Source organism: Thermobia domestica, chromosome 5 (genome assembly GCF_964235325.1).
Source record: "Thermobia domestica chromosome 5, izTheDome1.hap1.1, whole genome shotgun sequence".
Classification (NCBI taxonomy): Eukaryota; Metazoa; Arthropoda; class Insecta; order Zygentoma; family Lepismatidae; genus Thermobia; species Thermobia domestica.
The window spans coordinates 344,118-369,293 of record NC_137458.1 but is presented as its reverse complement, the minus strand read 5'-3'; the positions used below and the strand labels follow the sequence as shown (position 1 = coordinate 369,293).

General features: G+C 35.7%; 1 non-coding gene across 1 annotated transcript; it reads right to left on the bottom strand.

Moving 5' to 3' along the window:
* Positions 1–5,336: 5,336 nt before the first annotated feature.
* Positions 5,337–5,409, bottom strand: TRNAQ-CUG (transfer RNA glutamine (anticodon CUG)). Its single transcript has one exon. It is a non-coding gene; the product is annotated as a tRNA-Gln (tRNA).
* Between the last annotated feature and the right edge of the window lie 19,767 nt (positions 5,410–25,176).

Below are 25,176 nucleotides of genomic sequence, written 5' to 3'. Positions count from 1 at the left end.
GAAAAATTAAAAAGAAAAAGAAAGAAGGAACTTCGAAAGATTCATAAAAGTAACGTATAATTCGAGGGTAGTTCAACACTAATATAACGCCAACATGTCTGAATAAAACGCCGACATGTACAATCTCGAAGATTACTAACCTAATAGTTGGATTAAGTACATGAGAGTATTACACTTGCAATACACAAGCTTCAAAAAAAAAAAAAAAAAAAAAAGTTTGGTGCTGGTGTGTCCAAACAAGTAATTGAGTATATTCTTCATTTACTCCTCCGATCTACAATCAATTGCTGGAATATCTTGCTCTAGTCAAGTTTTCTCCTGGTGGTACACCTTCAATACGTGTCGTCTGCTCGAACTTGCTCTTATAGGTAAAAACTGAGGAATGGGTGACTGGTGTGAAATAAATCTTCTGTATACGAAATATAGATACAAAGCCAGTGCGTTTTCATCATACGATGCACAAAAGAAAACTACTCTTGAAAGAAACAGACACAAGCCTACTCTATCATTTGTAACTTCATATCTACCTAACCTACAGAGATGTATTATATATCAAACGAAATGAAATTTTACTTCCAAAATATTTTGTTATAACTTTCAAGACCCTAGAATTGAACGTAAAGTAAGAAATCAAGGAAAGCATCATTCTTCTATAGACGAAGGCGGCCAAATTAGGTATGGCAGCCATATTTCGTCAAGTTTAAAGCGCACTTCCAGGATATGCCTATAGTTGATGGAAAGAAGCTGCCCTGCAAGTTTAATTAAGTTACTAATTATTTTTTTCCGAGTTCAGACCCCTACATACTGGACTAAAAAGTTTGCACTTAATTAAACTTCTCAAATATATATCAACCCACAGACCAAACTGCTCAAACTATAAACTTGAAATTTGGACAATATGTAATATTTATGACATAGGGTACTACTAAAAAAGAATTTTTGGAAATTCGACGGGGAAGGGGGAGAAATAGGGATGGAAATTAATTTAATAAGATGGCCAAATCTCCGAATTCCTTAAAGTTACAGATTTGAAATTTGGTATTGAGATTTCTCATTTAAAATAATGTGATAGTTTTTTTCAGCGTTTTCTGATATTTTACTAAAAGGGTAAAAAAAAAAAAATGGAAAAAGAAAAAGAAGTGGGGATTTGCAATTATTATATATCGATATTTCGAATCTCTGAAGGTTAGAAACCTCTGATATTTTAGTAAAAAGAGGAAGAAAAATGGTGGGGGAAAAGGTAGGGAATGCAATTATTAGGCCTACAATAAGATGTCACTCTATACGTATTTTTTACATCTGGCTTAGAAGGAAAGAAAAAAACTGAGAATCACAATTACCATAAGATGTTCATATTTTTTGGATCCCTGAAGATTAGAGGCATGAAACTTGGTATTTGAACTGAAATTCGGTACTCTATAGTTTCATGGGATGTAAACCCGTAGGCCGATCGAACGCAGGTTTGGGGGCAAAGTCCCCTGGTACTTGAAATTATCAGTGTATTTCGGCATTTAGGACGGTTAGAGAAATGAAAGTTAGTATTTGAACTGAAATTCGGTGTGCTTGTACGTTTATGAGGTGCGAGACAGTAGGCTGAACAAATGCAAGAGTCTGAGGGCGAAACACCTAGCTAGTCGAAGTATTACTATTATTAGGATTACGTTGTGGTACTTATAACATTACAAATGTTAGTACATACGTCCGTTATTCCACACGATAACTTTTGAACAAATGCGAATTTTTAAATTCTGTTTTTTGCAATAGATAGATAGAGTGATTATCTCGAGGGAGTTCGTTGATGGAGGTGATTTGCCTACCGGAAGTAGTAGAAATGAGACATTTCCGGTTTCCACATTTATCATTGTAGAGGAAAAACGGAAATAGACAGAAATAAACTGTTTTCGGAAATCAATTACAAATTTCAAGGACAACTTCATCTTCATCCTTAACACCCTAGTGAAACCGCAAGTTGTACAAATAAGGCACATCTTGTTTTAACGTTGATCACTATATAACAAAAACAGTAATATATAGCGAAAACCTGTTTTCGTAATCGATAAAACGTTTCAAAGACAACATTAATCTTCATCCGTAACATTCTAGAATAACCGGAGGTAGAAATTACTCTCTTCCAGTTATAATGTTGATCACTATAAATTAAAAATGGTAATAGATAGCGAGAAGCAATTTTCTTTAATCAATTAAGTGTCCCAAGAATAGCCTATATTCCATTTCAACACTAATCTTTCTACTCAAACAGGAATTGAAAACAACATACTACAACTTCCATATTCAATATTAAATGATAAAATATTACGTAATACTCTTTACGGATTATAATAATACATTCATATCTAGGGATCCCGAAAGTTAGAAACATGAAACTTGATGTTTGAACTGAAAATCGGTATGCTTGCAGGGGTATGAGGTGTGAGGCCGTAGGCTGAGGAAACACGGCAATTTTTGGGCAAAGTCCCCAGACAACCGAAGGTTAGATATTAAATACATATTTTTATCGTATTCTGATTATGCATACAGTAGCAGAAGTTTCCGTTTTCCTTACAGGAAGATAAGGTGTAATAAATATAATATCGGAAATTTAAATTGTCACACTCGGCACTTTATGTATAAATAAAAGGAATTTTCAATATAATAAATATGACCTTCTTTTTGCTCTTGAAATATGTGTTCCCCTATTTTTAATTAAAAATCTATGTACTGAATTCCACATCTCCAACTAAAGCGAATCTTCACATTCGACAGTCTCTGAAGAAAGGAAGAGAAGTTTGAATATTATAGAAATGTCTCCGTTAGAAGCGGCATTTTTGAAAGCGCTAAAAATACGTATTCTCTTGTTATAAAGAAGAGTTTATATGCTGAGTTTCATCTCTCTAATTTCATGAATGTGTAAGATACTAAATTCTTTAAAAAAAAAAAAAAAACTTTAAAAACCTCTTTATTTTCTTTGGAATACATGCTCCAAAAATCCTTTCTTATCTCTTGCCTCCGTAATAAAAGGGATAGGCCGTAGGCCGAGAGTGCACAAATAAAGGCCTCTGTGCGATCATGACATAAATAAGAAACCTCGAGTGCACAAAATATGATGCAATGATACTCCATTGTATAAAACAGTTTTTGGGAATAGTGTTTTTTTTTTTTTTTTTCAAAATCACCATCCTCCACCGTCGAAACAAACAAATAGTGCATTATCACTGGGCACAAGATTAGTTAATTTATTTCGCGCTGGAGAAGAAAACAGAATTTGGAGATAGGTCAACATATTACGTGTCACGTCTTTATACTTTCATATTGTCAGCATATTCTTTAAAAAAGTAAACTGCTGTTCTCTATTAACATATGGTATCATTTTCAAAGTAAACAGCAAGAATAATTGTGCATAAAAGAAATTCAAGAATCCTATTTTAAATTGTCTAAAACTGGTACACAAACAAACTTAAATCTTCCCCTTCACGAAAGTTACACATTTAGCGGTACTCATACTGTTGTGCTAGCTGGTGATGTTCACTTTCTTCTTTTTTATAGGTGCTAACTAAAAATGGGTAAATGTCAATTAAAGACATATCGTGGATATAAAATTTACTATATAATAATACTAGCAGCGTTCACCCCGCTTCGCTGCGGTCACCCCGGAACGCAATAAACTTTGTTACTTAGATAATTTTTACTTTTTCGCTTTCAAGTGATATGATAAAAACCATAGTAGATTGCAGTAAATGTTAACATTATATCGCCTGTCATTTATGTTAACCCGCCGAGTGACACGGTCATGCGGGTTGCATATAAATACGTTTATTTTTACCTATGATGAACTAACAAAGGATTTGTACGTTATGGACACTTGAATGGTCAATTATCTCAAGACACTGGTAATTAAAAATTAAAGTGATATGATAAAAACCATCTAGGGTCCAAATCCTAATAACCCCCCAAAAATGAAAGAAATTGGTTCAGCCGTATTAGCGTGATGAGGGAACAAAGGATTTGTGCGTTCTCTTTTATATATAAGATTACGTATATGTTATACTTCTTGCTATTTATCTTTTCATTCAAAACATATTCCCGTATTTTTCACAAATCAAAATGTGGCAATTAATCGTGTAATCGTGTTATAATAAAGTCTATTATATTTCTTGATATTTGCCTCTGTATGTAACAGGAACAATCTCTCATATAGCCCTAATTTGTAAAACAAATCTAAACATGACAACGCAATATCGAATATTGTGCGCTCGAGATACCATAAGCACTTTATTTCATTTCTTTGTGCGCTAGTGGAGTACACCCGAGGAATATTCTGTCAAAAATTTCACGTTTATTTTTACCTAAAGAAGCATGATCTAGGCGATGATGAGCGAATCACTTCCATTCTTTTATATAATAGTACTATATAGTTTATGGAATTAGTGTTACCCAACATAATGTCGAGAGAGAATTTTGGAGGTGACACCGAACTCTTTCAAAAACTCATTTTTAAAGACAACACTTTCAAGCCTCCTTTTCAAGACGAAACAGCCTTAAATCTCTTCTCTTGGCTAATACTATTCTTAATCGTTTTTATACTCTACGCATAAAACATTTTGTTTCAAACAATGGAACATTTAATATAATTTCCTTCAATACAGCTCATTTGAATTATACTGTGCAAAACCTGAGAAATTAATGTTATTTATTTAAGAATTCGTACATACTGTGTATCGTCTGTAATTAATTATTCTCTTTTTCTTAAGTCTTTTAAGCAATAAAAGAAATCCAGTTTGTACCTTGAATTGCTCAGATACAGTGTTTTGCCTTCGTAATATGGAAAATATGATATCTAACTTGTGGCAACCCTGCATATATTTTATCATATATGAGAATCTCAACCTCCCGTTTTGGGCATTAGCAAAGATTTTCGCGCCTGTGATGGATTTCCAGTTCATGATCAATAGCCAGATAAGACACTTGAGGAAATGTCCCACATTTTAATGGTTGGGCAAAACACACTTGAGCATCTGACCTGATACCAGAGGCCCGGCGGGACGTTAAACTAAAAATCAACTCAACTCAACCATTTCTCGATACAATTGTGACATTTAGGAGGCCAATGTTGCATAGTACATAGTAGGATATAATATGGAAGGAAGTTGCAGAATGTATCATTTGCAACTGAAATGCAATGAAACCTTTAAGATTTACGCCCCACGGTTATGCCGGCTGGGCTAAAGGGGACGGTGATGATGAGAAATGAATGAAACGGTGGAATGGAGAAAACGGGGAGAAACGGAAGAATCTCAAGAAAGCCATGAACATGGTATTTGTCCGCCACAAAGCTCACTTGGTGCGAGCTGGGATCGAACCAATGCCCCTTTGCACCAGAGGTAAAAGCTCTACCACTGAGCCACCGCAGCCCCTACATCATTTTGATACCCACAGTTAAAAATACCTCTGTAATTGCAGTAATCCAACAGATGACATAACTCTAATAACCACTAAGGAGGGGGGGGGGATGTATTCAAAATTCCCAGCTTCACCATTTGTTAATGCTGTGTATAGATGGAGTTCATCGGCCACAATTTCTTAAAATTATGATCAATCACACATCTCGGAGTTCAGATTCATGGGAGAGATTATATCATCAGCTATTGCGATGGATGGTACTAACTATAATGAATCTGCAGCTCAATATCTAGTGTTTCATTTTGTATTAACTCATGTATGCTTAGGTAGAAAGGTATGTCTTGTTTACTTTAAGTCGAATTCATATTTCCCTATATAAACAAGGGACGAGAGTGATATAAGAACAAAATAGACAAGACATCCGCGTACTCTATATGTAATATTTCGTTTGCCTGTGGTGAGGCAAACTGGAAGAAAATCTAGGTTGAAGGAAGTCTCAGGCGTAAATTGAATTATCCATATTTATTAATTTTTAAATTAAAATGTTGACTATTTTCAAAAATCTAAAATTCCGTTTCCGAACATTGAAACCAAATCAGCTCTTTTTCCAGAACTCTCACCTAGGGACTTATGGAACTAGAATAATACACGGTCTCGTCTAATTCTTTCTTAAAAAATATATTATTCTCGTTTTTTTTTATTTTTTAAAATTTGCTAAGTAAGAACCTTAAAATAATATATCGTCGGCGGCAATTCAAAACCTGCTATGTGCATTTTGCAGGAGAAGCGAAAAACAGTATCCTGGTTAGCTTTTTGGCTTTATAAAAGTGATGTTATAAGTAATATTATATGTTATGTTATAAGTAAAGCCAAAAAGCTAACCAGGATACTGTTTTTCGCTTCTCCTGCAAAATGCACATAGCAGGTTTTGAATTGCCGCCGACGATATGTTGCTCTTTATATATGGAATAATTATTTTCCAAATAAGAAATCCAAGGTCTGTGACTGAAAGTATCGTGGAAATGTATATTAGATTTTCATACACAATGCAAACATTGCATGCAGTCTGCTATATATACTGTGCAGTCCTGATTCTTCAGATTTCGCAAGTTATCCGTATTGAAGAGTAACCATTGTATTCTATACGATTTAACATGGAGTTCGATTCCCGGTGGGACAGCAGAATATAATAATAATTTTCACATTATTCTCTTTCAATAATCGGATCTTCTTTATCGTAAAGAGTATAATTTCTGTGTCTGTGTCCCTCTCGAGACCGAAACCAATCAACTGTTGGAATCCTGAAGAGCATCGCCTTTTAAACTGCCCTCGATGTTTTTATGTTTGTGCCCTCTCGATTCCGAAACCTATCGGAGGTTGGAGTCCTTCTGAAGAGAGAATGGGCGTTTTAAACTCTATTCGATGTTTTTATGTTTGTGCCCTCTCGATTCCGAAACCTATCGGAGGTTGGAGTCCTTCTGAAGAGAGAATGGGCGTTTTAAACTCTATTCGATGTTTTTATGTTTGTGCCCTCTCGATTCCGAAACCTATCGGAGGTTGGAGTCCTTCTGAAGAGAGAATGGGCGTTTTAAACTCTATTCGATGTTTTTATGTTTGTGCCCTCTCGATTCCGAAACCTATCGGAGGTTGGAGTCCTTCTGAAGAGAGAATGGGCGTTTTAAACTCTATTCGATGTTTTTATGTTTGTGCCCTCTCGATTCCGAAACCTATCGGAGGTTGGAGTCCTTCTGAAGAGAGAATGGGCGTTTTAAACTCTATTCGATGTTTTTATGTTTGTGCCCTCTCGATTCCGAAACCTATCGGAGGTTGGAGTCCTTCTGAAGAGAGAATGGGCGTTTTAAACTCTATTCGATGTTTTTATGTTTGTGCCCTCTCGATTCCGAAACCTATCGGAGGTTGGAGTCCTTCTGAAGAGAGAATGGGCGTTTTAAACTCTATTCGATGTTTTTATGTTTGTGCCCTCTCGATTCCGAAACCTATCGGAGGTTGGAGTCCTTCTGAAGAGAGAATGGGCGTTTTAAACTCTATTCGATGTTTTTATGTTTGTGCCCTCTCGATTCCGAAACCTATCGGAGGTTGGAGTCCTTCTGAAGAGAGAATGGGCGTTTTAAACTCTATTCGATGTTTTTATGTTTGTGCCCTCTCGATTCCGAAACCTATCGGAGGTTGGAGTCCTTCTGAAGAGAGAATGGGCGTTTTAAACTCTATTCGATGTTTTTATGTTTGTGCCCTCTCGATTCCGAAACCTATCGGAGGTTGGAGTCCTTCTGAAGAGAGAATGGGCGTTTTAAACTCTATTCGATGTTTTTATGTTTGTGCCCTCTCGATTCCGAAACCTATCGGAGGTTGGAGTCCTTCTGAAGAGAGAATGGGCGTTTTAAACTCTATTCGATGTTTTTATGTTTGTGCCCTCTCGATTCCGAAACCTATCGGAGGTTGGAGTCCTTCTGAAGAGAGAATGGGCGTTTTAAACTCTATTCGATGTTTTTATGTTTGTGCCCTCTCGATTCCGAAACCTATCGGAGGTTGGAGTCCTTCTGAAGAGAGAATGGGCGTTTTAAACTCTATTCGATGTTTTTATGTTTGTGCCCTCTCGAGTCCGAAATCCATTGGACAGGGCTGGATTAACCCATCTGGAGCCCCAGGGCTAGAATAAATATGTATCCCCTGTTGACTTCACCTAACACATTTCTGTGAAAGTACAGTGGGAAGGTTAAGGGAATAGGTTTCATATTTTATTTTATGATGATTGTATCTTCATGATTCTTTTTAGATAACCAGTTGAGATTTAGATCAGAGTGGAGGCCTTTATCCACATGGAGGCCCGGGGTTATGGCCCCTCTAAGCCTCTCCTTTAATCCGACCCTGCCATTGGGGTTGGAGTCCTTCTAAAGAGCATCGAGGTTTTCCACTCTTCTGGAATGTTTCAGGAGTTTATTTTCCATTATGGTTCCATTTTTAGTAATGTTCTTTTAGTATAATAGTAGGTACATGCACGTGGGACCAGAATGCCGCTGAATCGTCATGGAATAGAGGCGTAGAGGATAAATGGTTTTCCTTATAGTCTACTGAAAATAGCATTTGACCTTAAACAAACTGCAACAGAAATGAAGTTTACGCAATTAAACTAGGAGTCATATGTAACCACATATTCAAAGTCAGTCAAAATCGTATCACTGGGATGTTGGGAAAAACACGAAATTTCAACATGGCTGCCAAGCGATTGTCTGATATTGTTTAGTCTATAATATAGGATACTCATATTTTAATTTCTCTCAGAAGCAAACTAAACATTCTTTTTAATTATGTTTATTTATGTAAATTGGATGGTTCATGTTAACACTCAAAAACAGTGGTCTTAGAGGTAAAATTCAAGATGGCTGTCAATATGGCTACCCTTGGGATGTAATTAATATATTTAAGCTCATATCTCGGAAATCATTAGAGATATCGAGAAACTGATATGGAGAAATCTTGATCAGCATGAATTTTTGAACACTTTTGTTCATAAGAGTGAACGTCAAAATCCCAGCCATTTCGATAATACCTATGTAAATGCAGAAATAGTGGTGGGTGTCAGAAATGTATTACTCTATCGCTTACTGACTATATATTAACTTTCGCTTGTAGTTACTTGTCTAAAATTACTATATTTTTGCGGTTTGTATTGCTTTAATAAATTGGTTTGCATGAAAATGTTATACAGAGTGTTTCATAGAAACCACAAAAGAAAAAATCCAAACAAAAATCATGATTTGTAGATGAGAGTGTATTCCAATGCGATACTACGATTCTAGGCCCTTGATCTGGTCCGAATATTAGGTGCATGAACTTTGCTCCCCAACTTGGAGCACAAACGATGGGATTAATCATTGACTAGTGCATAGTTTGTATTCCCTTGTACACAAAACCTCATCGTTTGTGCTTTATTAGCTTTGGAGATATAAGCGAAAAACTGGCAGAGGGCCACGTTCACGCTAGAAAATAAGTAAATAACAATTTCGGTAATACATAACTTCATTTATTAGGCAACTAATAGAAAATAGAAAATAGATAAATAACAAATTTTATAATACATGTCTTCATTAGAAACCTGATAGAAAATGTATAAATACTTTGTAAGTATTTCGGCATACATAGCTTCATTTATTGAAAAAACTGATAAAAAATAAATAAATAAATAACAAATTTAGTAATACATAACTTCATTTATTAGAAAACTAATAGAAAATAGATAAAAAACAGTTTTAGGTAATACAAAACTTTATTTATTAGAAAACTGATAGGAAATAGGTAATAATTTTGATAGTAGATAATTTTATTTACCACAAAACTAATAGAAAAAATATAAATAATAAAGTAATACATAACTACATTAATTAGAAAGCTGATACCAAAAGGATAATTGACATTAAGTGGTATATAATTTTTTCTATTATAAACTTGATAGAAAACATGTAAATAACAATTTCAGTAATACATAACTTCATTTATTAGAAACTGATAGAAAAGAGATAAATTTCAAATGTAATAATACAAAGTTTGTTTATTAGAAAACTGATAGAAAATAGATAAATAACAAATTCGGTAATACATAACTTCATTTGTTAGAAAACTGAACCTATCACAAGGGACGAGACCAACCCAAATCAAGCTGACTATGTTGCATCTACTTACATCACGTAGGTAGATGTTGTTTGACAACACAATAGTGAAGATTATTAATTGAATAGAAGTCTCAAAAATAGTGGCGTCTCTTGAAGGAAGTCACATCAATAAAAATCAATCCTCATATTATTGCTTCATACTACTGAAAGGAGTCTTACATAATGTACTGATTCTTCTATACAACAAATAATGCATTGATTATTATTTTTTACCTTGGTTTGAAATGATAAAAATGAAAATGCAATTTATCTCGAAAGATTCAACTGCTGAAAAGATATGACCCAATATCGCGCACTGGCAATTTCTTTGAAATTCTTTCAGAAAATTCTTGGTCGTAGGATTATGCTGCCAGTATTTAGAATGACTGTCATTCACATAATAAAGAGCACATCCACCATTTTAGGCGAATGCGCATTTCGCATAACGATCTTATTTGAGGAGAAAATACATTCACTTGCAGAAAATCTGGCTTATATATATACTAATAATAACATAAATTATTCCAAATACACAAGAAACCACATACATCAAAGAAATAACTATAAACATTAATTATTGGTCAAAAAAAAAAAAACAATTAACTTGAGCCTCAAAATGGATATTCAAATTTTGAAGCCCTCTGACTCCTATCCTTCTGGTCCATAGCAACTTAAGGTTGGTGTAAAGGGACAAGTATTGCCGCTAGATGTCACTAGAGTCTTCGTATCTCTCTAATGTATTTCTTTACCTTTCACGAAAACCAAGGTGACCAGACGTCCCGTTTTAGCCGGGACAGTCCCTTGTTTTCAACTGTTGTCCCGTTTTTTTCTGCTTCTCAAACGGGACGCCTAAATGTCCCGCTTTTAAGTAAAAATGATCCAGGTGTCCCGTAAGTATTATTCAAAATATAAATGGTGAATGCAAATTCTACACTCTACCATACCAACACTTATTGAGAACGATCAGCCGTGTCTGAAACTTCTGAATGTTCAAATGGGAATTGAGTGGGAATTCTGAGTGTTCAAGTAGTTAAAAGTATTGTTGGGTAGTACTTAAGTTAGAAACGCATAGTGTTATCATACTTATGTATTTTGTAAATTGAAAACAGTCCTGAGTCCCAAGACACAATCTGGAAGTCAGATATAACTCCCCCCCCACATCGCCGATTCGCATGCGTCCCGTTTTTGCAACTAAAAATTCTGGTCACCTTGACGAAAACTCACGATTTCTCTTACAAATTTCAACCTAGAGACTTCAAATTTTTAGAGAAGGAACTTCATAACCTATCCAAGGGAACAATCCGTGCCGAGTTTTTATTTAGAATTTTCCTTATTGTTGAAATGGCTTGATTGTTGAAATGGATATCCAAACCTTTAACAATGTAACTGTTTCAACAATGAAGAAAATTCTAAATAAAAAATCGGCACGGGTTGTTCCCTTGGATAGGTTATGAAGTTCCTTCTCTAAAAATTTGAAGTCTCTAGGTTGAAATTTATAAGAGAAATCGTGAATTTTCGTGAAAGGTAAAAAATACATGAGAGAAATACGAAGACTGTAGTGACATCTATTGGCGAAACCTGTCCCTTTAAACTGACATTAAATTTTGCTAATGTTCATTTCTCATGATGCTCTATCAGATGTGCTATATGACAATCACATTTTAGCGACAACTTGTGGGACCCTCCCGTGTGAGCTTCTTTCCTGTGAGAGAAACCCATGTCTTCTAACTGCAATTGACGTATAATACAAAGTCACTAATCCTTATCTTCTCGCAATTGATTAAATTGTTATTAACTTGGTGAACGAGGCGTGACTTTCTCAAAATGGAACCTGTATTTTAGAGTGGGATCCAAAACAATACTTTGAAGAGCGTCCTTACAACATATACATATAGTTTCACATACGTCATACAGGAGAGTCACGAAAACTCAGCCTAATTTGGACCGAAGGGTGGCAGAGTTTATGAAAATGCCGGGTTAAGAAAGAATAGATACGAGTGTTTCCTCAGAATATACAGTACTATACTTGTATGTATTAGTTGTTCAAGAAAATAACAGAGAATAAACTGTCTAATTTCCCTTAAGCAAAGGAAAAGTAATTACTTTATGATGACATAGTCAGGGGCGGATCCAGGACCGACTTCTGGGGGAAGCGGTGGATTTCATACTGCTACTTTCAAGGGTTTTGTACTTTGGGATGGGTTTTATTTATATATATAAAATAAGAAAGTTTCCTCTTCTGGGGGGGGGGGCGATCGCATCCGCCCCTGCATAGAGTCTTTACTATACAGAAAATGAAAATTAATGAATACCCAATGTGCCTGATAAGACAGATCTAAGAAAAATACCCGGCAATGACCTTGAACGTGCCTGTGCGCGTTTTTTTTTTTTTTTTTCTCGCTCTGCCAAGGTGTGTCCGAGTTATCGGATGCCAAGTTTTATGGACTTTACTGTATTGATCATGTGAACATAATGACAGTCTAATGGAATGTTCTTACGACTTTAACATTAACTGGGCTAGAGTGGACCAGACCAATTTTTGTCCACCAGATTCCACCTCTTATCACCGTTCTTAATCTGTGGCATCTAGTGATCGTATTGCCCAGTAGACGAAAAATGTAACTTCTGTTTTCGAGACCAGTTTTAAATTCGAGACGAGAGGAGAAACATTACAATTCTTTTCTCGTGTTCGAAAGAGACGATACCAGAAATTTTCTATTGCTTTGAGTAACTTGACTAACGTCCCTCTCAAGTTGTTGAAATGAATTTTCATTGTTGATAAATAAATTAACGAATTCAATTCTTATTCTTTTCAATTAATAAGACTTTTCTGTAAGAAAGATACTGTAAGCTGTTTCTGCATCGATATGCATAAACCTTCTGAAGATGCACTACACAATCCTTGATGGACATGAATCAAGCGAGGGAGAGATGACAGCTCCTCCTTGGCCTCAGGAGAAACACAAGCTAAAAATATGGAGAAGACGATCTCTTCACAGCATCTGCATATAGCGATAGTCGACTGTTTTTGATATCATCCGTTTCGTGCTCATTAGCAAAGAGTCCATCTCTCCCCACTCACTGACAATATATTTTCGTTATTCCGAAGCCTTCTACAAGTAACTGTAGATATAGATCAGATCTCAACAAAAAAATAACATCCATATGGAAAAATATGAGATGACTTGGTAAACGAGAATTCTCAGCTCATTATGTCTTTGATTTAATGGTCGCTGTTCACCACAACATAAACTAACCTAACATTTGAAAGGAAGTTTCCTTCTCTATAGATAATGATACATCATTTTTCCCCAATCACAGACTAAATCTGGATTACGTTCCTTTCTGAATTCATTGTTGAAGACCTGGTTGTCAATTGTTTCGCTTTAACCCACGCAGTACAAATTCTTGTCTTGTTCAGTTCTGCTTCTAGTTTAGTTTGTCCTGCATAGCTGTTAGCGTATCTCACTCCTTTCGACTAAGGAAAAACGCAGCAAATGACTGAAATATGTTCCTTTATGAGGGACTGCGTTGCACCTTTCCCTAAGGCTTTTACACTCTTTTCCCCTCAATAGTTCAGTTCTATCTCCATTTTGTTTTTTAGCTTCTCTATATTCCTTCATAGCAACAACATTCCATTGCAATCCAACAGTTCAGGATTTATTACAGCTGGAATATCTAGTGAATACCCGGGCAGCAAGTGTTCATATTTCTTTTATTTCTTATCTTAAGTATGTATTCTGTAAGTATATTATTATTTATTTGACGAAATGACGAGAAGAGATACTTCAAAACTTTTAGACTTTCTAATAGCTATAATGTATATTAATTATTATTATTATTATCTATATATGAACTGAATACAAAAATGTTAATAATATTGACACGCTTATTTCATTGTACAAGGTTTTAGTTAGACGAAAATTAGAGCGTGCATATATATTCACGATGGAACTCTGCAACAAGTCCATTCTCATAAACTAAACGGAATAATAATAAGTTTATCACATACTTATGTTTTAAAGCCAGATACAATTCTACCGCTTATAGCTATGAACAACATATTTTAGAGATTGACAGCTGTTCCTGATTAGGATTGAACAAAACTTTCAAAGTAATACAGGGTGTTTCAAAATAACACCGACAACGTTTGGGAGGTGATTTCTGGCACCAAGATAAGACAAAAATTTTAGACCAACCTGGATGGACAAATGCTTCCTTTCGGAGCTATAGGTTGCCGAAAACATGAAAAAAATTAACTTCAAAGGGCCATAGCTCCGATACTATTCTATGGGATCTGGGTCAAAACTTTATTTAGGAACTAGTATGTGCCCTATCCAAATATCCACAACTTTATTTAGGAACTAGTATGTGCCCTATCCAAATATCCACGTTTCAGAATCCTGCGGTACTTCCGCAACAATTTTTATAGAGGTAGTAGGTGAGTACTTTAAATTATATGCCCATAGCCAAACTGCCTGCATAAAAATTGTTGCGTGAGTACCTTAGGATTCTGAAACATGTATTTTTGGATAGCGCACATACAAGTTCCTAAGTGAAGTTTTGGCCCGACTATGGTAGGTCCAATAGTATTGGAGCTATAGACCTTTAAACTTCATTTTTTCACTGTGGCGGCGCTACAGGGGGCGAGGAGGGGCTATCGCCACCCTAATATTTTATCTCGCCCTACCTTCGCCTCATTGTTCTATGTACAATCAGTGAATAATAATAATAATATATACAGCCGATAATAATAATATTCAAAGCAAAACAAGTGTGGTTGCCTCGCCCTCCCAAAATTTTTCTTCCCTCCCCTCTTGTTCCCCTACTATTACGAGTCTAGCGCCGCCAGTGTTTTTTCATGTTTTGGCAACCTATAACTCCGAACGGAAACATTTGTGCACCCAGGTTGGTCTATACTTTTCGTCTTATCTTGCTGTCAGGAATCCCTTGTCAAAGTTGTCGGTGTTGTTTTAAAACACCCTGTGTATTGTCCAGCACTTACTTATTCAAAATGTTAGGACAAGGCAAGATATGACATATGCACCTATGTGATAATAGGTACGGTAGATCTATTTTACGAGGGCACTAAGAAATTATAACGAGAAAGAACTCAAGATAATTATTATTAATAATAATAACAAATGCACTGTCAGGTATTTAAATAAAATACGCATATATGTGATTTAACACGAGATGTCAAGCTGTAACTGTAAAGCCAAATTATATTTATTTATTTATTTTTAAACATTTACGTCTCTGAATGTACTAATCTCCCGATTTATTAAAGTGTTGTGTTTGGCTATTTTCTGTTCCTAGAGCTATAAATAAACAATTATTATTATTATTATTATTATTATTATTATTATTATTATTATTATTATTATTATTATTATTATTATTATTAATAATAATAATAATAATAATAATAATAATAATAATAATAATAACTGTAGCTTGGTTACTTATATACGTAAACAGACTGTACAAGAAATTAGTGATCCTTTTGAACAAACAGTAATTAGTACGTTTCCACCGTTTATAGGTGGTGGTTTCCTTACCATACTCCCTGCTGGGCTACAATTTGTCCATATTTAAATGTTTAAATATAATTGGGTACGGATACAAAAATGAAGTTTTCGCTTTAACATGCCCTTTAGGCTAAGGAACACGGATTACTAAGGCAAGTGAATGATGATGAAAGAATTGGTGGAATGAGAAAGTGAGAGGAAACGGGAGAAAACCCACGGACACGATGTTCACCACAAACTTACTTGGTTGGGAATCTAACCAGGGACCCCCATGCAGGGAAGGCAAGCGCTCTACCACTGAGCCACCGTGGTCATACGCTCCCTTGTTTATACGTCCATGGATTTTCCTGGGTTGCAACATGTTGTGTGTACTTGATAGCAGAGTCTCTTAACCAGTGTGCGAATTAGATAATTTATATTGGAAGGGGGATAAAATTAAACCAACAGGACGTAACAGGAAGGTGCAATGGTTCAAAGAGACAATAATGCCTAACCCTACCCCCCAAACACACACATAAATATGACATAACATCTGTAATAAATAAAAGATTTATTAATTCAATAAACCTACCGACAATAATTATATATGCCTATATATTGTCTGACATGGACACACCCAGTGGCGGAGCCAGGATGTGATCAAGGGGGGGCTAAACCATACTTTGCCGCTTTATCCAGTATAAAGCAGGATTGAAGCCCATTTTATCCAGTGTATACCTGAGCGTCAAGGGGGGCTATAGCTCCTATAGCCCCCTTAGATCCACCCCTGCGATACACCGATTCCGTGCATTTTTACACGGTGCAGTTTCACACGATGCCAATTATCGAACAACTTCGCACGATCCTGTTTATCACATTAATCATTCTGCAGGTGTCGTGCATTTTCGCACGGTCCACCTGTCAATCACGTGATTCATTACGTCAAGCACGTTTCAACTCCAGTGTTTTTGGAAATTGATATCGTTCCTACAAATCGACTTTCACGGCATTCTGCGGCTAAATTGGTCAAAGGCTGTATTTTCGGAAATTAATGCATGTCAACAATAAATTTATTCTCAACAATAAAGAATAAAATAAGCACTTTGTTAATCAAATCGGAGCTCATTATTTAAAAAATAGGGAGATGAATAAACTTTTAATTTGTGATTGTTCTTTTCCTGTTCTTGCTTGTTTCACTGTAGGTGTGCGTAGCAAGAATTCTGTGTTTTGGTTACAAGAGTTTGAAACCAGTAGTAAGGAACAGCGAGCAATGGTTTTCTGACGGAAAGTTTAAGAGTTGCTGCAAATATTTTTTCTCAATTGTACCCCATACATGCAGATATAGGAAGTACACGTGATAACACGTTGGTTATACCAGTCTTGTATGAATTGCTGCCAGATAAAACAGAGCCAAAATAAAAGCAACTGTTTACATTTGTTAAAATGTGATCTGGCCAGAACAAATCCCGAGTGCTGAAAGTGGATTTTGAGCTTGCTGCAATTAATGCATTACATGTGGTGTTTCCTAATTCACAGGTTTCCGACTGCCATTGCCATTTCAGCCAGAGCATCTGACGGAAGGTTCAGAGTATAGGTCTCGTCGAAGAATACCTCCACAGTGAAGGTGTACGCCATCATGTTCGTATGTGTAGTGCATTAGCATTAGTACCAGCAAGCACGATCGATGAAGGTTGGCTCACCGTCATGAAGGACTGTCCATCTGGGCAGAAAATCGAGCAACTCAACGATTATATTATTGACGAATAGATGGACAATTCAAACATCTGAAGAGAAATATGGAACTGCAATGGTCAAAGGCACAGAACAAACAATTCAGTGGAGGATTGACTAAAAACCGCAACATATAGAAGAATATACCACACATCTTGAAGCTTAGAAATGTACTAAAAGTAGATGCAACGTCTAGTTTCCATGCTTTTGCGAACATAGCATAAATTGCAATGCAGAGAATCGTAGAAAATCAACCTACAACCGTCATGATGAACGGTACAGTTAGTCCTGTAAAAGCCAGGAAATGGTGGAGACAATTAAAAAAATGCTTAAGAAGCCTGAGCTATCTTCGAAAGCTGAAATAATGAACTATAAATTGTATAAAATGGATTGACGATGTGCTGAAGTATGAAGGTTCCATCTTAACGACGTGCTGTTCGCTCGGAAAATAACAAGATGACATGGTCCTTCTTCGAACTGCGTTGGAGTATGGAGCTGATGTTGTGTGCTACACAAGTCATAACGTTTTTCTGTACTCTTTAACGGACACATTCTTCTTTGAGTTTTGAATTTCCTGACTGAATTCTCTTATGTGATCCTTATTTTATTCTTTATTTAAATTTGTTATCTTCTATTTCTAATTATTTTAATTTTTGGTTATTCTTTTTCCTGTTTTTATTTCATTTTATTTGCTATTCTTTTTGGCTTTATCTATTTCAATTTGAAATACTTTTTCCTTATTTATTCCAATTTCTCAACGTTATGTTATTATTTTTCTCTTCTTCTTTACCATAACTTTAATTTGCTTATTTTTGTGTGTGTTGTTCTTAGTTATTTTAGTTTCAAGTTACTTTCTTTATTATTCTTTTTGTGAAATAAACATTTTCTAAGCTCTCCATTTCTAGTATTAATTGCAATTGTTCGTATTTATTTTAACTTGTATTTACTCCTGTTCTGTTCTTACTTAGTTCACATTTGTTCTGTGTTCTCCCTCCCCCTATAGTGAAAGCGATTACAAAATAAATCACGTGATTGACAGGTGGACCGTGTGAAAATGCACGACACCTGCATAATGATTAATCTGATAAGCAAGACAGTGCAAAATTGCTCGATAATGGGCATCGTGTGAAACTGCACCGTGCGAAAATGCACGACACCGATACACCATACCTAACCTTTCTGAATGTGTTTATGTGTTGTACTCCCTCGTGTGCCCGCAGCTCTGTAAGGTTTATTTCCTTGATAATTCGGCCCATTTACACTGGAGTCCCGCTAATCCAAACTAATTGGGACCGAACCCTGTTCGGATTACGTGATTGTTCAGATTAGCAGGAATAACAGTAAAATCTGAACGGGTCTGTTGTGTTGTAATACGTAGCGTCGATATAATAAATGTCGATCGTCGATATAGCGAGGCTTCCAAAGATTGCCGCTTGTGTGCCACTGGCGGCAGGGTTTCGTCGAGTCGAAACATATATCTAGAGTCGGGGTATTGAAGTTACCACCACGTATCGGCGAGGACTTCATTTTGGTCCGCGCTCCTTCGATTCGTCCCAGAGAATCGCGAAGAGACCAACACGAACTATCGCCAGTCATGTGCATGCGGTTATTATTATTCAGTATATTTTACCTTTATTTACCCAGAACTATTGGTCTAACCTAGCAGGAACTCTAGAACTCTTAAAGTGCTACTCAGAACTCTAAAAAAATATCGATTTATTAAACTTTTGCTCGCTAACTTCACGGGGGTCAAAAATTTGTTTCCATGATAATTATTTTATTTATTTTTTTAAAATATCAGTTCTACAAGTAGTCTAACCTTCTACTACGATACTTTCTCGCAAGTTAATTGAGAAGCATTTAACCAATACAAAATACGTTAAAAATAAGGGAAAAAGAGACAAAATAAATTGTAGATTACCACATTGATCTGCTGTAGCCCGAGAAATCAAAATATTCACATGGGAAGAAAATAGTCTTCTGAATGGGGAGCACTGTTGACATTCTCTTTCTCTGGCATTTTTTCCCCAAAAATAAAATATAATAAAAATAAACATATGTTTAAAACAAGTCTTAAAAATACATGTGTTTAAAACAACATGTTTAAAACGTATACAAAATTTGTTCTAAACAAAATCAATTGTTTAAAACAAGTTTTAATCATTTGTTTTAAACATTTTGTTTTAAACAAAACAACCCTGATTTTATCTGATCTCAAACGGTTATCGTCGAATATACACGGTTAAACTAGCACTTTGATTGACCAAATTAAAAGACCTCAGCGACATAATTTTCTACAAGCGTGGTTTTTCTACATCGCCTTCGTGGGGAAGTCGGAAGAATACGTACCTAGTAATCGTAAGTTTGGTGGTTCGCGCCCTCTTCAGGGCCCTTTTTTAAGTACTTTTTAATTTTTTTTTTAAAGATTCTCCTTAATGTAAACAAATCCTCATATAGGCGATTTAACACATTTTGGGGTCGTAATTTTGTGGTTCATTGGCGTTTCATCGTATCTCTGCCACTGGTGGGCAGCTTGTGGTATAAGTTTGAAGTGGTACTGAAGTGGGGCCACCGCGGATCGTCGCTGCGGGGCCACCAATTTTTCGTGAGAGGTCGCAGGTTTCCCATCGGTGGTCCAAAGACGCTTACAGCATGGGAATGTAGTTCAAATGAACAACAATGAATATAATGGGGAAATTAAAAATGACCAAAACTGAATAGTTTACATTGCTCATGTCGAATACAATTAGCAGATTAAACTTACAAGGAATGGCTAAAATTAGTGAAATTTGGCATTATACTAAGCATAGTTTGGTGGGAAAAGCAAGCATCCCCGGTAGGGATACTTCAGTTGATTTCTTTGGAGGGGGACAAAATGTGATTGAGGGGAAAATCCCCCTCATTACCCCCGGTAATTCGCACCCTGCACTTAACAGTCTGATGGTCACTTGACCGAGGGCCCCGCAAGCAGAATGTATTACTTATAGAATGTATTGTAATGTATTAATTACATGTATTACTTGCAGTTTTGTCATAGGGGCCACAGAGGTTTTCACAGTTGTCTATTAGAATGCCAAGACAGCACTGGCGAGTGGATTACACTCTAGCGCGGGGCTCGATTGGGAGCAATCGGTCTAATCCGCTTAAGTCCGGCCCTGATTGTTGTATACGTCAATTAACAATTTTCTTTTAGTTAGGAAAGTTTTCTTTTAGTTTGAAGCAACAAAACATATTTAAATTTTTATCTGTTACTTCTCTCATCACAAGCCGCATCCGATTAAAAGTATAATATATATAAGATTTTTCTACATTTCCTTTTCTCTTAATCACATTCATCTGCAGTAACAGGCCAGTGTAGTATTTCTTCATACAAGAAAGTAAGTACTCTGGTGGTATACAGTGTAAAATTTTCTTTAAAAAAAAAAAAAAAAAAAAAAAAAAAAAAAATCGTTCACTTTTAATGCTTTGATTACCACCCTACCTGTAGATAGGCCAGAACTCATGCAGGTATTAGTGGGGCCCCATTTTGACTAAGAACGAATATATATTGAAGGAGGCCATTGATATTGCAGTATCCTCTGAAGTACCATTATTTCTTTGTGTTCCATTCAAACCTATATGAAGGGGTCAGAGAAAGTTTATTTTTATCTCTTGGTTTGCTTTTAGCTTCCGCAGAGATAGCTGTTTTCTTATAAAATGGTTTTAACCAACGTACCTAGGTATAATCACTGATATCACATCCTGTGTTACTTCCTTTACCAAACGTTTAACAATTTCGGGAAACGTTTAGCAGTTGTGATTATAAGTTCTACAATTTCACGAATGTTGAATACCTGTAATGTCTCCTTGAATTTCTACTTATAACTCCACGGGTTCAATCGCATAACATAAAGCTGTCTTTTTTTTTTTTTTTTTTTTTTTTAATAATTTGTGTTATTTAAAAACAAGAGATATCTATGCGCAGTGTTTGGTTCTCATTATGTCCGGGATAATTGTCTGCTGATGGACAAGCATTCCAGAAGAGGTAAATATGTTCAGCATTTGTACTATGATGTGTGGCACATTTGTGCGAAATTAATAATAATATAATTAAACTGCTTACTTACAACAAAACCCTGCTCATTTTGCTGAAGCAGTTTTTCCTATGCTTTATACAACTTATCCTACAGTTTATTTCTAGCCGTTTGTTTCATTTGCACAAATTTATATTTCTCCTTTCACCACACAATCGTTCAATACTAGCACTATCACATTTACAATTAGTATATCATATTACTTCTTTCTTCCGTTTACTTAACGAAATCACCTATAATTTATTCCTAATAAAAATCATTGGACGACTGGAGATAAAAAGAGGAAAATAAACTCGTTACAATATTATTTGAGAAGAAATTTTAAAGAAGAACAATACTGGAGATAAAAAGAGGAAAATAAACTCGTTACAATATTATTTGAGAAGAAATTTTAAAGAAGAACAATACTGGAGATAAAAAGAGAGAAAGACTCGTTACAACATTATTTGAGAAGGATATGATACAAAGTAGAAAAAAAATCTTAAGTTTTACTCCCACAATTATATCATATAGACTAAAGGAGACGGTGATGAGAATTGAATGAAATGGTGGAATGAAGAAAGTGGGAAGAAACTGGAGAATCCCGAGAAAATCCACGCACACAGTATTTGTCTAGCATAAAGTTCACTTGGCGCGATCTGTGATCGAACCAGGGACCCTACGCACCAGAGGTGAACGCTCTACTCTGAGTCACCGCGGCCCCAATTCAAAATAGGAATAAGTGTTAGAGGGGGAAAATACTAAAGAATGTTTTTAATTTTAAAGTTTAAGAAAAGAAGGTCTGCTTTTCAATTAGAAAATTAGATTTTTAAGTTCAACTTGAACAGAGAGATTTATTTAACAGCTAACAGATTTCTATTTTACAAAGATTTTACAAGTTGTATAGTGGTTTAAAATTATCCCCTCACGGGTTACCGTGCCCACAGCTCGAGCGTTTATCACGTGGAGAAGATAGTATAGAGCAGTGGTTCCCAAACTAATTCCTATCACGACCCCCATTTTATCATATCCTCTTGCGAGCAACCGCTACAATTTCTGGTTTGTAATAACCTTGTGTGGGATTTTTAATATACCTATTGGGGAGATCTCATGATATCTTATCTATTTCTATAATAGTAGATTCCATTTCTTACATCTATGTAGTGGATACAGTAACTTCCCTAAAAGCGAATGGATTAAAACCAAATTTGGTCAGTTCATTCATATTACAAATATTGAATCCGATCAGTCATACTGTTTCAAAATGGAGACCGTTTGAAAATTTTAAAACTATAAGATTCCCTTAAAAAGTAAAGTGATTTCTAATTTTGGTTTAAAAAAAAACTTGGACAGTAGTTAATAAAAGTTGAGTATTTTAATTTTCGAGAGGGTGCCACTTTGTGTTACCTCATATTGTAGTGAATTTGGTACATTGTTGTGTAGTGTTTAGTATCGCCAAAAACTGAACACATACATACATAAACAGCAACTTATTTACATTTAAAATATAGGAAACAAATAAATCCTACGCAAAAACTTTACCTTCGTTGTGGCGAGCTTGCTGAAAAAAAAAAAAAAAAAAAAAAAACTATTCGTTCACACACATGCGTGCAAAATTCTGCAAAGAGCGAAGGATCCTAAATAGAAGCAATCCCTTTTATTGCCGACACAATAATTTGTCCATTGTTGATTTATCAATAAACGCAATAAAGATATTCCGGATTAGTGTTTTGGCTCTGTGATTACCTCAACATCAAAGCGCTGAAAAAATCATACCATGCTCAGGTATCTCACTAACTTTCAATTTTAATTGTATTTCAATATGCAGGTTTTGTTGCATTTGTATTTTTCTGCTATTTGAATGTGGAATTCTCATTAGTTTCATATCGTACCTTTTTCATTTAAATTGATTTTTAAACAATTCTGCTCCTGTTGAAAATGTTTAGTAATCCTACTTTTTGTTGTTCTTAACACTATGTATAAAAATAAAAAATATACCTATCAGAACAAAATTCAAAATAATATTTAAAAGTATTTTCCGGTACAGTATTAGATTCTAATTATATTTATCTTTTCCGCTTATCTTTGCGACGCCTATGAAATCTTAGTGGGTCGCTAGCCCCAGGTTGAGAAACCCTAGTATAGAGAAACAATTTACAGAAAGAGCACCACTGCATCTTCCAGGAGAGCTGCTGTTGTAATATGTTAGGATTTGTTGCACGTTCGGTTTGAGGGTGGCAAAAGGGAGGAAAACAAGAAGTATAGAAAGCGAAGGACGATATTAGAAAAGGGCAATTCAAGAGGTTGTGAAGGACCGTTGTGGATGTTCTCACTCCATGATGTGTAACCTACTACGGAGAGATGAATATTTATGATCATGATTCTAAGAAAGCATATTTTTTAAAAGTAAATTCGCTACGAAAACTTGCACGGAATTTCAAGAAAGCTTCAATGGGTTTCCCATTTATTTTTGTGATGTTTTCATGAGATGACCCAAATGTTTAAGGCTCAGTGAGTCATGGAAGAAGAAAGCTTCCTTTGTCCCCTTACCCAAGGTCAAAGAACAAAATAAAAGAAAACAGAAGCAATGACAAGCAGGGGAAAGCAATTAATAAAGAATCGTTGTTCGGCCCTATATTTCCTGGAAACGAAAACCAATTTATTTGTGAAGTGCTTTACCATTTTTTCCTTAAACCTGTCATAACTGAGGAGGCTCCAGCCCAGACACTGCAACACTGAAACTTCAATGTAAACGAATAACTTGTTGCTTCGATGTAGAAATTACTTCCTTCCTTATGAAGACTGATAGCAGATGATTGTGTACCTCTAAAATCTAGGAGGACTACAAGAAAATCATGCTGCAAAATTAGCACATCTACACTGAGAAAAATACGTTATCCCGACAACGGTATATGTTGCAAATATACGGAATCCATGTGTTTACTACGAAAATCTGTAGGGAGCATACGCTACTCATTTGCTACTTACGCACTGCTTTTTCTTCGCTTAGACGTTACATCACACCGCTTTAGGATATCTGATATCTAAGAGTTTTCCGTATATGACATACTTCAGCTGTATGTTTCATACATCTTTACCGCCTATAGACAATTCTTTGTTTCATATGGAAAGTACGTATAGGCGCAACACTTATACGGAAAGTATTATAAAACGTACGTTTTTAGTTATACGTTTAGGGGCCGCGGCGGCTCAGTGGTAGAGCGTTCACCTCTGGTGCTTGGGGTCCCGGGTTCGGTAAGTGGACTTTGTGGTGGACAAACACCGTGTTCGTGGGTTTCCTCAGGGTTCTCCCGTTTCCTCCCACTTTATTCATTCCACCATTTTATTCATTTCTCATAATCACCGTCTCCTTTAGCCTAACCGGCATAACCGTGGAACGTAAAACTTAAAGATTTCATTTCATTTTCAGTTATACGTTTGCTGCAAGACTTTATGTATAGTCGTACGTTAAGTCCAAGAACTACAGGATTTACTCATATAACCTACATTTTTACGTAGTTTTTTCTCTGTATGCGGAGCCCAACATTCAGCAAAATTATACAATATTATTAAGAGTCTTCATCCCGGCGAAATTAAAATACCGCTAATTTTACAGTAATTATGTCATATCTTCAAATAGATAAAAGATAATTGAAATATGGAACAAGAGCGCCCTAGACAATATTATTTTGCGTGAGAAACCGTTATCACAAGTCACCTAGTGGCTTTCCGTTTTCAACTGTTTAGAAACGCGAAAATAAATGCCGATTTTCAAAATGGCTCCAAATCGAAAGCAGATAAGTGAGTCGTGATAACGGT